We start from the raw sequence: 14,783 nt of genomic DNA, 5'->3' as shown, positions 1-14,783 counted from the left end.
ATGTCATTACCTAAAGTGTTTGCTTTTCAATGCATCTTTATTGACTTCAACAGCATTTTTGCTTCAAGTGGATAACGAAATGCAATCTAAAATGTGACTATTACCAGTGATCCACGAAGCTGCCAGGAAACCAGTGTGTCATGGGAGGGTGTTTCTTTGCTTTTATATTTCACTGCTCTTACTCGGATCGTTTTCCTATTTTTGTAGATGATGATGATTTCCGGTTGATAAAAATAACATTGATCTGTGAACATGATGACATTTCTGGAAAAGAAATAATTTTTAAACTAAATCCCATGACATGATGTTATTTATTTTGTAATAGAAAACTGATCGCCTGCTTCAAGTTTGATCTTTTGGACTTGCCATAGACTTGCCACACAGTTTAAATTATAATGATCATTATTACTGACCATTTCGGTGTACTTCCAAAAATAAGCTGGTTTCAGTAATCAGGCTAAACTCCTGCCAGACTGTTGGTGTTTTCTTTCCCTGTCCGACTGCATTGAAGTGTTGGTGTTGTGATGATTGATATATATGACTTTGTTCAGCACATTGGTATCATAACAGGGCTACTATGAAACAAACCCATAATGTAATACATCTAAATTCCCCTTTAATTCTTTAATTCTCTCTTTCATCACATATGAAATTGTTCAGTTCATTACTGGATCTGTTCATAATTTAATCCATTTGTGACAGTTGATAATTGCCAGAAAATGCAGTAAATAATAAGACAAAGCCTTATGGCACAGTTCAGGCTTACTGTAGACTGTATTGTCCCGGCTTAATTGGCATGTAGAGTTTTCGATGGATAACAATGATCCTGTTCAAAGGGAATCCAAGTGGATCAGTGACAAAGTTAAGTTTTTAAAGGTGATAAAAATAAGTCAGAGGTATCAGCAGCTACTTCTGTAAATGTTTCAGAAATAGTATCAAAAAAAGAAAAGAGATAATGGTAAAGTATTAAATTATCTCAGGGTATAACTATGTTACTGCTGTCTGTCAGTGGGTCTTAATAATCTCCTCTTGTGAATCTGTGTATATTTTTTTCCCCAGTATCTTTCCATCTCTCTCATCCCTGTAGCCTTGTGGCGTCTCTTGCATTTTCTTCTTTCGGCGCCCTATCTGTGACACTCTCATCACTTTCTTTGAGTCAAGGAGAAAGCAAATTGAGACAGAGTCGTTGTCATTTGCATGCAAAGAGAAAGCTCCAGCTATCTTCCAAATATGAGAGCCATCCATTGCAATTTGGCCATGATTGGGAGAAATGTGAATAATCTTTCACCCTTTGCATCCTCTGTGATGGATGGCATTTTCCTTTGACAGAGAGAGATACACAGAGAAGTCTGTACGGGGGTTAGAAATGCGCATTTGTGTGTTTAGAGGTGGTGTGAGTCGAGCACGTGTAGCCGCATGCATTCATGCATATCAATGTCTGCTCTGTGGATGCACTGCGAAGGTTCCTGCCTTGTTTGTGTTCCTGCTTCAGCAATCTGACACGCTGATTTGGAGGGGCAATGCAGGAATTATTGATACAGGGGCTGGATGTGGTCATGTGAAATGTAAACTCAATATTCTGTGCCTGTCTGTGTTCGTGTGCAGACAGAAATGATTATCTTTGCACGAGATCTTCCAAGTTTATTTTCAACTGTCAACCCCCCTCCTGCACAGATTGGATGTTACAGCTGTATTTGTAAGTTGACTGATTCGGTCTTTTGCAGACTCAATCAGCAGTAACTTACTAAGCATACCACTGAATTACTGTGAGAGTTGCAAGGTTTTGCATCGCCATATGTTTTCAATTTAGCAGGGTATTTAATAACCCTGATCAGATAAATGATTACAGCTGTAGCTGAGTTCATCTGAACATGCTGCTGCTAATTAAGACTTAAAGCGGGTTCTCTAATACACGAAGTTCTCTGCTACCGGACTTGAAATGTGGTTTTTGATAGTATATTTAAGAACTGTTCAGAATAAACAGCTCCCACTCACTCTAGTTTAACTAGAAATGGAAACAACATTGAAGAAAATGTGTGTGTGCTTGGTTAGAAGCCTCAACTCAGCCATTGCCAAACGCAAAGTCAGTGAACTCAAAGGATATTGGCTGAAGTGAGGTTTGAACCAAGACCTGGTAGTGAAGGGGCAGTTGGTTTAAAGGAGCTATATGTAAGTTTTGATATTGCTGCATAGCCAACATTAGCATTTGCTGCTATTTACTTACATGTATTTATAATATAAGAGGTTATAATACATCCTCTGAGCAGCTACTTCTTCAAGGCAGACTGGATTCTGTATGGAAAAGTGAGGGGACTTGCTGACCAGGCCAGGGCTAGCTGGTTAGCATGTTGGAAAAAAAGAAGTGATAGAAATAGAAGCAAAACAAGAGTTAACACTGGTGTTGCTTTCCACATCTGGAGCCATCTCTTTGTGAGTAAAGGAATGAAGTTTGACGCTCAACTTTTCTTCTAGACTGGTAAGTAAGCAGCGGTCAATGCTAACATTAGCTATGTTGCAATAGCAAAACTTACATATAGCCACTTTAACCAGTATATGGCTAAATATCATACACGGACATGTTACCTACTCTACATGTGAGGTGAGTAGGTAGCAGGTTGTGAGGCTTAAGTAGCAGCTTGTTAGAGTAGGGGTTAATGGTGCCTCCCAGCTGGAAATGTTAAGTGGAACCCCCCGTGAAGTTAGATTTCAGAATCAGAATCAGAATCAGAATCAGTTTTATTGCCAAGTATGTTTCCATTCAATTTGTTTTGGTGATTGGTTTGGTGATTTACAACAAAAATCAGAGGAACCTCACCAACCCAGACCTCAAAATCCAAGAGGGCTGCTCTGTGCATCAACAGAAGTAAAAGCTGTAGTAATATACTGTTTATTAGCACTTCTGTCGTATTTGTGTCTCATTAAATCAGTTGTACACGCAGTACTGTGTAACTTCTTCTGGTAATAGTAAACAGTTTTGTTGGGGACTATTTTCAGCTGTCATTATAATGAAGGAATATGTCACCTGTTGCAACAATGGTTCATAGTTTTTGAACAACAACGTATCCACAGAGGAATAAGACATATCAGGCTTTGGCTGCACAGACAATATTTGTAAATTAATTGTTTGTTCAACAATTAATTTAGTGAAAAAATATAGAATACCTCCATGTCTGTTCTTAAAATGTTAGCAAATTTATGTTTGTGACTCTGCCGTGTTGAATATCCCCTCTTTTGTAAGTGTTGAGATCTTGAGCATGACACAGATCACCTGTTGTGTAACTGACTGTGACCTCTGACCTCACTGTGCAGTGAGGCCAGAAACAATCCTTGATACAGGCTGAATTCTGTAATAAGTGAATTGGATTTAAGTTGATGAAAATAAAAGGAGCCACAGTTTTAATGAACAGATTCTCAGTTGGATGTGACCTTCATGCAGAATTTAGAGTCGTGCAGAGCAAATGCATTCAGCAGAGAATTTTGAATGAATGCCATGCGCTAGCACATTCCTTCCTTTATCCTTTTGAATTTGATTTGAATTGAAGAAACCACACACTCGGGTCTGACTCTCTGCCTTTCATCCATATCATTGGCATACAAGACAACTACACTTCACCCCACACTCCAGCTCTACTCCCCTTTTTCTTGCTCACTACTTCTCCCTGTTTATGTCTCCTTCCCCCCCTGTGGCAACTTTGCCATCAATCCATCCATTCAAAGTCTCCACAGCATCTCATTTGGAGAGTTACAATCCCAGCCAGGATGGCAGAGTCTCTTTGTTTCCTGTTCTATGAACAGCTCCAAGAATCATGTCTTGAGAGAAGGAATTGGTCTTGACAGATTTTTGTAATCATAAAAAAAAAATCATTTTTTGGCTTATTTTTTATTGTTCATTTAAAAACAGTCACTTAGGAGTAAAAGCACTGTTGTGGTTGTATTTAGTCACTTTAGATTAATGTTTAATATCTAAACTATGTCAATAAATTCTGTCTCTGTGCTGATCTAGCTCTCCTCTAGGCTTTATCTGTCATTCATCAACCTGATATGGGAGCATTTAATAGAAAACAAAAAGAAATCAACCACAGATAGACAGGAAGAGTAGTAATAGAGGTCAAGGGAAGAGAAATCCACACTCTCAATCTTTTTTCCATCTGGCTGATTGAGAGATGTGATCTTTTCTCTTTCCGTTTTCCACTGACACGCTCATTTAACAGCCGCCTCTCCAGCCCTGCCAGCGCCACGCAAATGCTAACCACCGTGGAATCATTCACATTGCAGGACACGCCTGACTCTATGCGTATGCTAATATGGAAATTCACCTGTCTGCACCCAGACAGGCGAGCTTCTCCAGCAGCAGACGTGGCAGAGGAAGAGGAGGGGAGGAAGAAGCAGCAGGCAGTCTCCAGCGAGGCTCTCTGTAGGGAATTCTGCGGAGTTAAATATGTAATGAAAAGCTTCACCGGGCCACTGAGCACTTGACCTTGCCTTGGCTGCCTTAGCGACAGACATGCTTACAGTACGTACACCACCTCCACCCCAGTGAGCTTTTTATATCCCTCTGCCGCCAATGCCACAGACAGCGGAAGGCAGAACAAAAGCAGGAGAGAGAGGTGAAAATGGGACCATGCAGTCATTCAGACATTAACAATGATGATGAGAGTAGAGAGGTGGAACAGCGCGGTACAAAGCTTCGAGCAGTTTTTAGAGTTTTTATTTCAACATACTGTACGCAGCATGGGCTGTGTGTGTGTTTGTGTGTGTGTGTGTGTGTGTGTGTGTGCACGCTGTGGCCGAGATGCACACACACACACACAAAATAGGGTGAGAGATTTTGAGAGATGAGAGAAGTGACAGTGGGAGAGAGATGAGAGAGAGAGGGCAGGAGGGGGAGGGGGGGGGGGGGGGGCTGCATTTGCCTGTGATGCTAAAAATAAAACCTGCAGAGCTGCTTTTGAGTGTGCACTAGAGCAGACATTCATCTAGAGCACAATTCTGTGCACATGCACGCATGCATTATGTCGAGCCATCTCTTCAGTGCAGTGACTGAGCACACACACACACACACACACACACACAATGCACAGGCTTGAATGTTTTTTACTTGGGATGGATTCTCCTTAAAATGGCCCTGCCTCACACACACACTGTTGCCGAGTGTGTGTTGGGTGGTGTGGGCTGTGACTTTGAGATAGAGGACGGGCTGGTCCACTATTTTCTGAGAGGGGATTCGCACCTCAGCTGCCTCGCATCACACACGCACACACACACACACACACACACACACACACACACACACACACACACACACACACACACACACACATACATATGGACTGACACACTCACACACATGGACTTCCCATGGGCAGGTGAAATGCATACAGACGCCCTCCTGCACTGACACACACATTAACACACTCATGACATCAGACATGTATTCAGACATCTCCCCAGACGTTGTTTCTCCTCTGTTTGTCCGTGGCCTTGATAATCTCTCAGGTGACACCCCCCCCCCCCCTTTCATTACCTTACCTCCTCCTCTACTCTCCCTCACCTCCGTCTCTTTTGTGGTGTATTTCAGACCAAAGGGATGGAGTGAATTTAACCTGTTTGCCCCCACTCTTCAGCCTGCAGGACTCTACTGTAGAACTAACTTATAAGTGAAATGAATACCACCAAAAACAGTCACCAGAAGTTAAGTATTTTACAAGTTTAACATATTTATAGCATTAGTTACTTCTCAGCCCAGCAGCTGCAGTGGAAATTATTTGCCTCTGAAAGCATTTTTCAACCAGGGTCTCTGACTGTAGAGATTCTTCTCTGCGAGCCTCCTAAGGCTTTCCAAAGAAACTTTTCACACGTATCATTTCTGTTTCTTGTCTCTAAGTAGCTCGCACTCTTTGTCCTCTTATGCTTGTTTTCCTTGAATTGCATCTCCCAAATTTCTATAACAGATGAGAGATGATAACTACAAAGTGTTCATGGCCCAGTCAGAAAGCGCACAGGTATGAAAACAGTACCAAGATCAGAATATTGTGGGACTGTTACTTGTTATCTTCTTGTTTTCCTGCTTTTCGTGGACAGTCTGCGTGTTGAGTGACACTTCCATTCAGAGCTGTGTACGCTGTACATCTGGAAGTGTTATAAACAGGCTCACATCCTGCTGAGACAGTGAAATGCCTCTTTTTTTTTGTTGTATTTGGAATAGAGCGCTAACAACGGTATGTCCAGTGTATTAAAGCTGATGTAGCTGACATAATGACAGACGTCCTAGTTAGGTTCACTGAGGACTGAAAAGAAATGATTGTTTACTTCCACTGGTGTGAGGCCTCTCTGTCTGTATCTACATGTTTCTCTTGTTTCCTCCGTGTTTTACATTCACCTGTCTTTCTCTTTCTCTCTTTGTTCCTTCGCCTTGTCTCCTCTGGCTTTCGTGTTTGTCCCCTGCTCATCATCTCTTTCATTTAACGACCCCCCCCACCCCTCCCCTCCCTTTCCCTTGATTTGCTGTGGGCGTTTTTAAAAAAAATTGAGTTATGGGGCAGATTATGCTGATGTATGTTTCACATGTCAAACAATCAGCTTTGTAAGTGAGGAACCATGGGCTGGTAATAGCCAGGGATGGATCATCATTACGGAGGGATGACAGCCGTTTGAATCATCTCACGGTGCTTTGGGACTAACTGGGAGACTTGGTTCTCCCGCGGGGACGGTGGTGGAGTTGTTTGGGGAGCTAAAATAGCGTCTTTGCGTTCTGACACTCATAAAGGCAGGCTGTTAGGGAGTGTAAATACAAGTGCGGCGAAGAGAAGCTGTCTGTATTTGTGCTGGAGTCTGCTGCGACGCGACATGTTGTTTGTGTCTCAGGACTAAAACTAACACAGCCTTTGAGCTCTCTCTGCATGCAGCCCACACACATCCATTATAAACAACATATGGTGTCATGATACTATAGTCTTGTGGACTTAATATTCAGCTACACTGTAGACCCTGTGTGTGCGCTTCTTTCTTCTAACGTTCACTCATACAGATGTGTGTGAAAAAAGAAAAGAATCGGATACGATAAATGAATGATCCATGAAGAAATATAAAAATATGAGATATGAATACTCTTACACTGTTAGATGTAATAAGTTTGTAGCTCTTAGAAAATGCAGAAGCGTTGCAGTTAAAATCTCTGCCTCAACCTTCCTGGTTGTTCTGCTTTAGTTTTCTTGAGTGATTTTCTGCATTTCCCCAAACAATTCTCAGTAATCCTGAGAGAGCTGGTGTGAAGCTGATGCTGTCACCTGTTAGGTACGTGCTGCAGAGACAGGAGAGACAGGCGAGGGGTTTGTCAGCTCAGTAAATTGACTGTTTTTTGTTTTTTTGTTTTTTTTCCCCCCAAACCTCTCCCTTAAAAAAATTGCCACGTTGTGTGGGTTCATTACATCCTAGTCTGCTGAGGCTGCTGTCTCTCTCTCTCTCTGCCTCTGCTGCAGTGGATCTCTGCCTGTGTTGCTGTTAAATGTTACCTCCATCTAATAACTATAGAAAGACCCGCAACCCGGGGCCGTATTCGCCGAGCTGGTGTGAGTGGTAAAACTACATAAATCAAACAGTGATGACATTTTCTTACAGCTTCCTCCTTAAAATTAAGATTGAATTCTAGTAAAGGTGAAACCTGTCAAAAGATGATGTCTTATCTCAGCTTCTAAGGTGAAGAACTGTGAAGAAGGCATATAAACTGAACCGTCTGCCAACAAGATGACAGCCAGGGACACAGCACGCCGTTTCTTTCTCTCTTTTAGATGTGTTTAAGCTGCCACATGGTCAAGTGTGAGCTCTGTTTTTCAATCCACAATATTTACAATTACACCATGTGTCATCGATTTTTTCATCTGTTTCGTTTCTGTGCGTGTGATGCTGGTGATTTTCTGTATTCATTTATTATTTAGAGAGGATGTGTGCCAAATCCAGGGTTTGTTTTCTGTGTTTAAGGTACAGTGTATTTGTAATGTTGCATGGCCCAATTCAAATGCAGACAACACACCACGCATGTCATTTCAAAAACTTTATCTTACTTTTTTATTTCTGAATTCCTGAAGTGAACTGTGGCACAGACAAAGATGCTGAATTAACAAAATAACTCTAAATGAGGAACAGGAGTAGAGGGAGCTTGGCATCTCCCTGACTCAGCAACCAGGATCTGGAATATATATACAGTAAGGTGTATATATATATATATATATATATATATATATATATATATATATATATATAATGAGCTTGGTGGGTGAGGAAAATGTTTGTGCTGATCACTCTAAAGTTTAGAGTCTAAACTGTCGGTCATCAGTGGGATTCCTGTCCACAGGTTTCAATGTTAGGAAAACCCCAGATTCAGCACCCTGGACAGCGGTAATGACAGTAGCTGAACGTTTCTTTGATCAGCATTTCCTGTTTTACTTTGCATCACTTCCTCTTTGTTCCACTCACTCACTGCTACTTCCTCCAGCCCATTACTCCAGCCCGTGCCTCTCCATGCCAGCCTGCTCTGATGCCACATCCCTCAGGTTCCAGGAATACTGCAGCTCCAGCTGCTGAACCCTTGGTCCTTCTCCCTTGGAGGAGGCTTTGGGCAGTGGCACAGCTGGGCACCATCACCCCTTTGGATCTCCCCTAACCTTCACTCCTCCACAGTGCCATCAGCACTGCATTAACCCATCAAGGCTGGCTAACACAGCACCTGGGGCCAGCAGCGTGTGTGTGTGCGTTTTCTATTACTCGTGTCAGATGTTCATCTCTTAAACACACACACAAGTACTATGAATTGTAATATGGGTAATTTGCATTATACAGAAGGTGAGGTCAAGGACAGGAATGCCTGGTGTCAACCACATGGTTGGCCAGGGTAGCCGTGATTGACAGGAAGAAAAGCGTGATAATGGCAGACGCAATCGGACACCTGACATGAGCGCACACGCAAACTTGCATGTACACACACATAATACAATGAGACAGCAGAGGACTGAGGGAGAGGGAGCTGGACGAAGGAGGGCTGAGAAGAGAGCAGGGAGAGTAGTGAGAGAAATAGAGTTCACTCATCCGTGCAGTTCACTATTCTCCACACACACACACACACACACACACACACAAACACACACATGCCAAACACAGGCTGGCCATGCTAACTCGCTGACCCAGTAACAGATGATGTGAGCAGTGTGAGAGCCAGGCTACACCTGCTCTCCTCTTGCCTCCTCTCTGGTCCACGGCCCCACGTCCAAACCCAGAACAGCCGTAGTTCCTGCCTCTCCCCTTCCCCAGCCAGGCCACCTCTCGGCCTGGACGCTTTCCGAGCCCTCCTCCCCCCTTCCCTCTCCACCTGTTTCCTCCACACAGAGGCCAAGTTATAAAGTCATTAGCCCCAAACACACACAGACACACAAACACAGTGCCTGCTATATTTCATATATTAACTCAATTCCGCACACACTCAATATGCATGTATGCAAATCAGGTGCTGTTAATTTACTTTAAGCCAGGCTGTGAATTTAAGAGCAAAAAACTCTGATGTTACTCACTTAAAAACCTGCACACACCTTCCTGCACGTCCAACCTGTTTCAACACCTGTTCTGCTGACCAAACACCTTACATGGTTCTCCAAGGTGCTCGATGTGTTTGTGAAAGTGCATTTTGTGCACTTTTTCCCCAGCTCAACATATTAAACAATTTATGCATGGGTAGGTGGAATATTATGGCGGAGGGGGGTGATATGTGTGTTATCCACCTGTGCTACTTCAGCTCTCCTCCTCTGATCAAGGATGAAGCAGTGTAGGCATCTCATTAAGAAGCTGCTGGAGCTAATTAACTAATTAACCAGCCTATCCCGAGGAGCCAGCCCTTTGCCAATCAGCGGGCCTAAACGAGCTGCATTTGCTAACCTGAAGGGAAGGCTGCGCCAGGCTGAGTGCCTTTCTTCCACTCGCCGCGTTTGCTTCCTGCCACCCCGACATGCCTGCGCACACTCGGCTTGGCTGAGACAAAGACGGGCTGATGATAATGAACGTTCATTTGTTCCTCAGACAGTGCTGTCTCTTGGACAGATGCGTGTGGGCGCACACACACACACACGCATGCACACACACACACACACAGACACGCTGAAAGTAGTTGATGTTTTCATATGGAAAGCCCTGTAATCTGCTGAGCTTTGAATGAGGCAGATGGTACCTCTAAAGTGGTGCCACAACAAGCTTTAGCTCCTGTGCGTTTTTTTTTCTCCATGTGAGACTATTTCCTGAACACTTGTGGAAATTAACAACATTTCAAAGTGCACCAAATGAATGGCTGCTTGAAATTATTGCACAAAGCCTTGTGGCTGTGCAATTACTGTGATCTGTAAAACATGAATAAAATAAAAAAAAACATATTACAAGCTTTGATTTTAATAAAATAGAAATAATGTGTGTCAATATAACCCTGAACATAGCCAGACTCACAGCACTCAGTCGGAGGGAGAGAGGCTGGACTGAGAGGATGTGTGTTTCGTGTGGATGCATTTGCACACGTTTTTTCATGCATGTCCCTCTGCAGCCTCTTATGGCCTCTCTTGTGCCCTCTACATGGCTTTTGTCAATGTTTGTACATACAACAGTTTGCCCATAACAGTTATACTGTTGAATTAGTAATGAACATATTTATGAAGCCACTTTGTCCTCTGTGTGTTTTCGCTTCTGTGTGTGTTTATACACACAGCTTGAGTGATTTTACTTCAGTCACAGTGCTTGACCTTGGGTCCCAAACCAAATAAGGTGCCGAACCAGAGATGAGACCCAGCAACAACCAGCTGACCAATTGCTTAACCTTCCCTGAGCAGCAATTGTCCAATCATGGCTTAGAAACTGTAACTTGGCACATCAGGCCTGTCAAGCTTTGGATTTGTCCACCTCTTAAAACGATGTGCATGTGGCTTCAGTAAGTATCAAGTGATACTCAAGTGTTATAATGTTCATGTATAATGGACTAAAAAGTGTGTTTATCTGCTGAAATGAGAGCATGCTATCTAGCTCACTAACTACAGTAGAAACTTACTATTACTTCCAAAGGCAAGCAGCATTAACAATAGTAAATGTACTGACATATATATGGGCGCTAAGATGTTCCTCATTCTCAAATCCTTTATTCTTGTAAAAGTGAAGCATATTAGTTGATCAGTTATGGTACATGGAGCTTTCCTAGTCCTATTGACCACTCAAAGCGCTTTACGATGGAAGCCACATTCACCCATACATTTATATAGCGCTTTTCCCTACACATATAGTGCTTTTTTTTACCATACACACACATTCACACACTGACAATACATCAAGGGTAATTTTGGGTTCATTATCTTGTCCAAGGACCCTTCAAAATGTGGACCGGAAGAGCTGGAAATCAAACCACCTTAAGACATCTAGTTACAGCTGATAAAATCTGCTAGCTTCAGTTTCAGCTGGCAGTTATTTCCATGTCAAAACGGACTTTAAGTGTCATTATAAGCTACATGTGTGCAGTGCTAGGATGGGAAGTGTCATAGGCATAGCAACAGTTACTGTGGGGGGAGGGACTCGGCAAACTGTCAGTCGACTTGAAGTGCGACAGAAACGGCGGCATTTCAGGGCAGGTATGCTGATGAAGACGCGTGACTGAGCTAAACTGGACCGACGCTTGGCTGTAAATGATGTGAATTTGCCGTGCCATATGTGTGTGTGTGTTAAAAAATTCAAGCCACTGTGGAGTGAATGCGTGTATATGCCCCCTGCTTTCTTACATTCACTGTGATTCACAGCTGTCCATTGAGACCCAACAGAAAGTTGCCTGTGATGTATTCTAGCCTGCAGCTGTGTGACCACCCATATACATTACCGTCTGAAGCAGTAGAGCTACGGCACCCTGGGGTCTAACCCATGAGAACACTGTGTGGTACATGATCCAGTGACTCCCACGCTATCCAGCAAAGAAACGGCTTCTCTGCAGGAATTTGATGATTAAAAGACTAGTTTCTCAGACATTTGGTCTCGGAGCAGCACCCAAAAGTGTGGAAGAGCTTCATCTGGGCTGTGGTGTTTTATAGTGACAGGTGTGTGTTTTGATACATGTTCTTCACCATGACCTCTGCCTTCATATGGTTCTCTTGTGCAGTTCCCTGAGAAGCCTCTTCTCTCTTATTAGGATGCAGGAGAATATTATTTGTGATTTACTGTGAGAGTTTAATTATGTTTGCAGAATACATACTGGCCCCTAAAAATCTTTTAATTGTTGTTCTTGCTCACAAAGCGTGTCTCCTTCTTTTTCCTCCTCACATCATCACCTCAAAGCTTCATCTACTTCACTCTCTCTGACCTCCCTCGCCACCTCGCACGTTTCCCTGCCTCCTAATTACAAAGAAACAAATGTGCTCATTAATTGTTTGACTATAAAGAAAAAGAATACAGGAAGGGCAGGAAAAAAAACTTTCTACCAATCAGGGAAATTAGATGAATACAATATTTTGACCTCTGCACATGCACGGAGGTCCAAACGGCGATAACTTTGTGTATGAACAAAGTAGCTTTGAGACTATTTGTTGGGTTTTTTAGAAAAGAGAATAGGATCAAACAGCGGGTGTTGCCTTACACATGTAAACATGAGATGTCTGGGTGACTTTGCGGAAATGAGCTGGCTCCGAGTGGGCTTTGAACAGATGTGAGTGGTGGAAAAAGCAAATTGGAATTGGCGCCTGATCTGACAACTTGGCAGTGTTCTTACCTCCCGTCCTCGATATGAGAGCGGTAAATTGAGTTCAGCCCAATATGGGAATAAGATGAGGAGATTTGTTTATTTATTTTTTTTTTTTTTTTTTCCCCTTCACTTTTTTGGCTTGCTTGTAGGTTTGTACATGTCAGCAGATCCTCAAAATACTACTGCCTTTTTTGAGTTGAAGGAATTTATTTTTGACAGCTAATTGGAGACAAGACATTTTACTGCCTGCCTTAATTTCAACACAGCTTTAACTGCAAGTCCACTTCTACGGGAAGCTGTGCGCAAACACACACAAAACACATTTAAAACCAACATGACATAAACCATTTAGGTGTCGTGCAGTACATTTGGCTTCTTTACACTTGCAGCGCGCTACACACTGTTCAATTATGCATTAGATATACCATGGATAATGCATGACAGGAATATAGCTGATGTGAAATACTCTTAGAGGCCCCTACATCTCTGGTGTTATTCATGTACTGTGTGGGCCCTGTGTGCATGTGTGCGCATTCACATTCATGCTACAAGAACATCTTGACTCCCAAACCGATTTCCTAGCAGGTGGTTCTCAATCGTCCCCCTCAGCTCTTCGCTCTGCATCTTTCAAGGAGGATGGATACAGCTGCGGGGGGCAGGGGGGGGTGGCAGCTAACACTATAATTATGTACTGTTCCATAAGTATTCATGAGTCAAAAAAGTCTGTTCGCACACACAAGACAATATTGCCTTGTGGCAGACCTCGTGGCAGAGCTGCTTGCTGATGCTTGTGCATGTGCGTGAGGGAAGATGGAGGAAGAGAGAGGTCCAATCTTCCCTCGCTTCTCTCATGAGGAAAACTGAGCTCCACCGGGAATTTCTGCACTTCCAGGCTTCAGTCAGCCCCACCCCACCTTTTCATCCCACAGCCAGCCTCCCACTCTCCTTCCTCCTCCTGTTTTTAATCCTCAGTGTGACTCCACACCTTTCTATCTTCCTCTCCCAGCTTCCATCCTTTGCTCTGTCTGCTCCTCTGTAGCAAAGTGACTCCACTGTCATTGTCCCCCTTCTTCATTTTACCCTCATCTTTCTTTTTAGTGTGAAACAAATATAATTAATTCTCTAGCTAAGTGGTTTGTCTGTGGAAAGAGGAAATTAAATTTGTCATTTTTCTTATGGGTGTCTAATTAGTCAATCATTAGTTATAATTAGAAAAAAAAAAAGTTGTTACTGTTGTTATCAGCTCACATAATTACCAGATTAAAGTTGAAATATCAAACAAGCATATCCCACCATCACCCTCCACTTTCATTACAAGCCATGACAGCGTGTGGAGATGTATTGTTTTCACCTTGTGAGTGTGTGAGTGTGTGAGTGTGTGTGTGTGTGTGTGTGTGTGTGTGTGTGTGTCATCATGGCAAAATGTGTTCCTGGAGACACCTCCTGTAGCAGGAACTATCACATGTGGTTTTGAGGACATCACAGATTTTGTCAGTGTAAAAGCGTCACAGCTGCGGAAGACGCTGTTACAATACCTTCGTAGTTGTAGTTGAGACTCATGTAATCGTGTAGTAATGACTATGAAGTACTCAGGCGTCATGGATGGTGATCTCAAGATGTTCTCTAGTTTTCCTCATAGTAATGAGTCATTGTTCTCTTAACTGATGCTGCACTCAGCTTTAAAAAAAGAAAGTTAGAAAAGTGAACTTATTCCAAGAAGAATTTGGGACACCAGATAGATCTTATCTAATGGAAGGATGACACCAATAGAGCTCCTACTTTGTCAGTTAATTGCAGATTTAAAATAAATTAATTAATAAATTTCTATGGTGAATAACACCATGTCGAGACTTCTGAAGCAGCTGGTTTTTTACGGCATGGATGAGGCCTTGGAGCTTTTTAAAGATAAGCGGATACTGCGTTACCACAGCTTTATTATGACAAAGAGGATACTGCAGCTGTTAGTGATAACTGGGAACAGTTAGCAGCGTTACTGTGCTCAAAAGGCATGGCTGATATTATCTGCTGATTTTAGCTTAAATCA

The 14,783-nt window shown here is 42.7% G+C and overlaps 1 protein-coding gene across 3 annotated transcripts in view; it reads left to right on the top strand.

Moving 5' to 3' along the window:
• The window catches only part of nlgn2a (neuroligin 2a), a 182,190-nt gene that overhangs the window by 119,013 nt on the left and 48,394 nt on the right, over positions 1-14,783 (top strand). The gene's annotated exons all lie outside the window — the stretch shown is intronic.

This window comes from Trachinotus anak, unplaced genomic scaffold, assembly GCF_046630095.1.
Source record: "Trachinotus anak isolate AG129_WGS33_773 ecotype Australia unplaced genomic scaffold, CSIRO_AGI_Tana_v1 ptg000005l, whole genome shotgun sequence".
Classification (NCBI taxonomy): domain Eukaryota; kingdom Metazoa; phylum Chordata; class Actinopteri; order Carangiformes; family Carangidae; genus Trachinotus; species Trachinotus anak.
The sequence above is the reverse complement of the archived record's forward strand: the minus strand, read 5'-3'. Positions and strand labels throughout refer to the sequence as shown.